The following is a 6,320-nucleotide window of genomic DNA, read 5'->3' on the forward strand; positions in this document are numbered from 1 at the left end:
TACCATATATTGTTAGCAGACACATAGGTATGAAGAAAATGCATAGGAATAATAACAAGAGTAATAGTAACTGCTGGGAGTGCAGGAAGTAGGATATGATTAAGGGTACTAAAGTGACTTTAATTGGTTCTTTTTTTTAAAGGTAACAGTGGGTGTTCATTTTATTATTCTTTCAACTGTATTATCTGTCTGAAATGTTTCATTTTTAAAAATTGAGTCATACAAAGTCCCATGGTTCTTCACCAGCCTTCTGGAAACTCACAATCACCAACTCTGTGGATCACCTAGTCAATTTTTTTAAAATGTCTAGTTATGCAAAATCTCTCTCACTTCTTTCATTGGTTCAAACCTTCTTTCTAACCCTATGCCTGAGGCAGTAAGGTTTAGTAGTGCAACAGAGGAAAATGAATTAAATCCCTGGGCTTCACTAACATTAACCTGAAAATGAACTCAAGTAGCCCCCAAAACCTTGTAAGCATTAATGGTGGCAGTTTCTTTTTGTTCCCCTTATCTTCTGAGTTACAGGGTCAGAGATGATGCAGAGAGCTGATTCTGCAGAACTGAAGACATCCTGTCCCAGGGCACCAGTGAGGAACTAGTAAGGAAAACAATTGAATTCGTGCACGAATGTCTGCTCAGACACTGCAAATTGCTACTTGATGAGTCTGTGGTCATGAACACCACTGGCCTCTTCCCCACAATTTCCCCTTTAAAAGCCCTAACTGCTCGTGCTTCGGGACAGTGCTTCTTTAAGACACTAGCATGCCACTTCCTCATATGCTGGCAAATAAAATTCTTTCCTCTTCTCAAAAACTTGTCATGATATTTTGTGATTCAGTTTCGGTGACAAGAACCGGTTTTCAGTAACAGTAGCAATCTCTGTATTTGGAAATGAAGAGATCTGGGCTCCATGTGCAGCTTCCCACTTCCTAGCTGAGTGACGTTGGTAAATTACTTAAACTGTGCCTCAGTTTCCTCATCTGTAAAATGGGCACACTTGGCGCTGCTCATTCATGACTCAGAGCAAACAGGTTTTACTTTCTGTATGAGGACCCCCCAGGCCTCCATTCTAAAAGTTTCTCCTCTTCTAGCCTCCACAGCACTTTTTTTTAAGTGATTTTTTAAATTAAGGTATCATTACACTCTTATGAAGGTTTCACATGAAAAAAAGTGTGGTCACTACATTCACCCATATTATCGAGTCTCCCACCACACCCCTTTGCAGTCACTGTCCATCAGTGCAGCAAGATGCCACAGAGTCCCTATTTGTCTTCTCTGGCCTCCACAGCACTTTTTACAGATGGCCATTCTGATTAATCTGACAGAAAAAGGGATAAATCCACTCTGTTCTAATAGAGCATTTAATTAAGGATAATATCTATCAACAGAACTCCACAAGCAACAGGGTAAGACCAATCTGTAGAATGGACCTCAGCCATGCTCATGGGTCCTGACCCAACCAGGTGGAAAAACAATGACCACCAAAAAACAAAAATAAAAAACAAAAACTATAAGCCATTTAGGTCTAATGTAAACAGGTGGCATTCTGTAATTTCTGTATTGACCTTGTACCTGGCCTAAGGCATTATTCCAGGTACAGCACAATGATGTATTAGCAACTTCAGACTCTACATTGGCCCAGGAGGAAGTTGAGGACAATTCTATCATCCATAACCACACTGGCCAGTGTTGTGTGACTTCCAGGGCTGTGGTGGTATCACTGATCGCTTCAGCTTAAGTCAGAACAAATTTCCTATCAGTATTTCCAATAGGATTACTCTCAACATAGGGATAACCTCTTGCAGAGTGGGCATTAGTAAGTCAGTCGCCCCACCAGAAGCTTCCCTGTGTAACCAAGGGTAGCCTCATTTTGGAATAATCTCCACAGTCATCTGAGGGTTAAGTGATCTACTTTAAACATGGTGCTTCTTTAAACACTTGAAGGTTGCTTACGGCCCTCCCTATGGTGCAAGGCACCATGATTTCAGGGAGGGAGGCAAGTTAATGTCTGGCTTCCACACAGAAGTACAGTCCTGGGGGCACGATGATGCCTGTTTATATTGCTGGAGCCTCCCATGGGGAACCTACATCATTCAGGGGACCCAGGCTGACCGTGCCCTAATGTGGCCTCCTGGTAGGTCTTAAAGTTCACAGTTCACTTAAAATAATTGAAACCAGTCCATATTTTTAGAAAGACTGCCTGATGGCAGTTAGTCCAACCTGTCTCATATGTCCACACTACCAGCCAGGTGGCACTTATCCACCCCACGGTTGACTGCGCAATAGCATCAAGAATGAGCATGAGGGAAACAGCGAGAGGTCATGACATGTTTTGCACGAGAGGTATTGGAGCTGAAAGTGCACCTGATGTTTCCAATAGACTTCTCCATAGGTTAAAGGGAATGGCTATCAAAATGTGGCCAACATCATCTGGTGGGAAATGGCAAACCCAGCAGTCAGTCAAGTTTAAGGAGCTTGCAACAGTTTGGGAGAGCTGTACCAGGCCACTTTCCTTTGAGGAAGGTTCCAGGGGTGACTCTTTCCCCGAATGTTATGTTCTGCGACCATGTCAAGCCAACAAGAGAATCCAGATGCCTGAACCAGAATTAAAGGTGGATACCCTAGGCCTCCTTTCAGCTTGGCTGCACTGGGAGGGTGTAGCGACCAGGCTGGCCTGGAGGCACTGTTAGGACAAAGAAAACATCACGTCCAGCAATGGCCAAGGCAGAATACTGAGTTTTCCGAAAAAATCTATACAACACTCCCCAAACCCTCTCTGATCATTACTCAGTAAGTAGCTACGATGCTTAATTTTCTGTGTCAACTTGACTGGGACATAGGGCCCCCAGATATTTGGTTGAGCATTATTCTGGGTATGTCTGAGGGTGCTTCTATAGGAGATTACTGTTTGAACACTCAGTAAAGCAGATTGCTCTCCCTGTGTAGGTGAGGTGGGCCTCATCCAATCTTTGGAGGCCTGAACAGAACAACACTTGGAGTAAGGGAGAATTCACTCTGCCTGACCCTTTTCAAGCATGAGTCTTTTCCTGCTTCTGTACTGGAACTTACAGCATCACTTCTACTGATTCTTAAGCCTTTTGTTTCAGACTGGAACTACACCACTGGCTCTCCAGGAGCTCCAGTTTTCAGACCGCAGATCATGGGACTTTTCCATAATCATGTGAGCCAGTTCCTTCTAATACATCTCCTTAAATATACACATATTGGTTCTGTTTCTCTGAAGAAACCTAGTACAACAGGAAGTGATTAAAGAAGTGATCGCTTTCTGGGGACAGCCACATTCAGTGACCAAACTGCCTTACTAAGGTGTATTGATCAGGATGAGGATTGATCAGGATAAGAGATGTAATCAGAAATATTTTTGAGTTCATTTTTTGAGTAGGCTGTTCCAACACTCAACAACAGTAAATGCCTGTGGATAGAAGAGCAAGAGGTCCATCAAGTACCTTGACTCTCAGACCACTAACTGGCTTTTGCAATAAAAGATGTACCATTGTCGGATTGCATATGGTCAAGAAAAACAAAAGCATGAGACAGATTAGTTTCCAGTCCAAAGCAGCACAGAGTCAGTTGGCATATTAGACTAGAATAGCAACACTACAATCTGAAAAAATTCAATAGTGGCAAGGCACTATTGATAACCCTATGAGGGAGCCAAAGGTCTGACATAGTCCATCAGCCAGGAGAGGAGGGTCACGCCCTGTACTATGTGGTCTCACTCATGGCTAGATAAACAGGCCTTTTGACAGGGGTCACAAGACTGGCATGCAGCCTGGCATCGGAAGCATAAATCCTTTACTTTGTGCCCAGGCTATGATGGTACATGCAATGCTATGTCTAGTATGATGATGGAACGAGGCAACAATGGTGGCAATCAGTACGGGCTTCAGCAGCAGCTTGATTCCAGCGGGACTCATCAGAGAATGAGCCCTCACTGTGGGCATCTACATGAGTGACCCAAATAGTTCAATTATTAGCTATAATTCATTTCTAGTTTGTGGCCCCAAAGAAAAGTATCTTTAATCTGACAGTCCATAGTCTTCCAAGTGAAAGATGAGACTCAGCCACTGTCAACAGCCCAAGAGTTGGTAAAAAAATGACATGTCTCGCCCCTAGGAACTGACTAAGGCAAGGGTGATGATTTTCAAGCCCATTGTGCTATTAGCTCTATTGTAGTAAGTCTTCCAGAATCATTGCTGGCCATCAACGACTTTTAACTTGGGCATTTGACTGGGGAAGTCTCTGTGAATCAAAGGCCCCAGTGAGCCCATGGCTTTGCTTCAGAGAGGAGAGTAAGGAATATATTTCTTCCAAAGGAGTAGCTGTCACTTTTTCACGTAAAACTAAGATGGTCTGGCTGGCTGTACCCCAGAACTCATCATTTCCATTTGACTACGGAAGCCTGCTGGGCTCTTTGTTGTTCATTGTCAAGTCTAAGTCAACATGGCCCAGAATGGCTAAGTTAGGCCAGAGTTACAGGGCTTTCACAGGGTAACTCTTCAGTTTTAGCAATAGCTCAGCAGGAGCCTAATGGCTATCCACCTTTTTAAAAGAGTGTACTTGGTGCCTGCAAAGGACAGGTGGCATTGCTCTGTTGGGAAATCGCCTGAGTACTCTGGCAGTGACCAAGTTTTCAACTAAAGCTGATTTTTGTTCCTTTGCTCTTAGGATTCTGTATTGTTTTTGTTAGGTTATGTGAGAGGAGACAGGGATCACTTCTCTATATGCCATCATCCCTGAATGGGAGACTTACAAGCATAGCATTCACAGTTAAAATGTATAATGGACATCAGTAATACATTGATATGAAAATCATAAAACAGTAGTATATTGAATCAGTGTAAAGGCTCCCCTACAGGTCATTTTAATTTTCCTTTCCTACTGCAAACTTAGCCCAAACCTACCAGTTGAATTCAGGTGCTTTTTCCCCACTCTGGGAACCCAAACCAAGCAGTGTAAGATAGGTACATTGGAGGTCCCAACCCCAGTTACAGATTATGCTCTCTCCCAGCCAAGCATGTGAGGACATCACAGGAGTGGTCGAGGTTGGCCTGCAGGTGGCAGCTAGGTCAGTGGGAAGGCCTCTTCTCCTGACTCCTGCTTCAGGGTCAGTGCTACCTCCTTTCTGTGTACCTCTTGGTCCCAACAAGCATTTTGTGGTTCCCCCCATCCACCCCGTATACCACGAAGGATCTGTTCCAGTCCTTGGCACTTTTGACCATCCTGTGCCCAGCATTCCCTGTCTCCTTGGGACCAAGCAGGATGGTGACTTACATGCTTGTATTTAACAGAGCTATAAAAGGAGAGCCCCCACCTCCTCGAAGACTCCCCAGCATACATAGTTTCTTTCCTTAAAGCAGAGGAAGATAGGGATCAGGGGTTGCAGAGGGAGGTAGCTTTGTGCCAGCTAAGCAAGGTCATGTATTTATTTTCAAGTGGCTACCTGCTTGGACTCAACAAACTCCTAATGTTTTGGTCCACTCAAAGCTCTACACATCCTTACTGCTGACATAATTGATTTCACCTTTGGGAACCCCTTACTCATCACAAAGCCATATTACCTTCAGCAGGGGCCACAGGCTTCTGTCTCTTTGTCAAAACATCCTTTCCTCCTCCTGCCCAGAGAAAAGTGAGCAACAACCTAAGTACCTTTCAGGCACTGTTTCAATCCTACTTCTTGCTGATTAGCCCCAAAATATTCATTAACAGGTAAGACAATGAGGGACTCTTACTCCCCCACTTGTTCAGTAACATTTGCTGTTGCTGGTTATTTTCTCGTGTCCCCTCATCTGACACATGTCCTTTCTCTTCTAGAAAGCCAACTGTCAGGACCCTATTCTTGATACCAACACTGTCAGAGGAGTCTATGATGGGTTTGGATTTTATCCTACTTGCAAACTAACAAGTTAAGCTGCTATTCTTTCACGGATGCTAGCAGAAGATATGAGACTCCTGGATCAGAGATGAAGAACTAACTTTCTTACAGTAAGCAACACAAGCATGATGTGCCAGATACCCATGCCCCCCCCAACAAGTGACAGGGTAGGCCTAGATAGATGCCTACACTTGCAGCGGATTGTCACAAGGAAAAAAGAACCCTGAGCTTGGGGAATTCGACAATTTTATAGTGAACGGTAAGCAAACCTGTTCCTTGGGGAGAGACATTGCCTCATCTTTCAAAGTGGCTCACTGCCAACAGAACTCTAAGATTCAACCCAGAAAAAAAGTGGTCAGGATCTTGCAGTCAACTGAAGCAATACTACAACTGATAGCATTATAAACCACATCCAGGGCACTAA

This window comes from Manis pentadactyla, chromosome 9 (genome assembly GCF_030020395.1).
Source record: "Manis pentadactyla isolate mManPen7 chromosome 9, mManPen7.hap1, whole genome shotgun sequence".
In the NCBI taxonomy this organism is placed as follows: Eukaryota; Metazoa; Chordata; class Mammalia; order Pholidota; family Manidae; genus Manis; species Manis pentadactyla.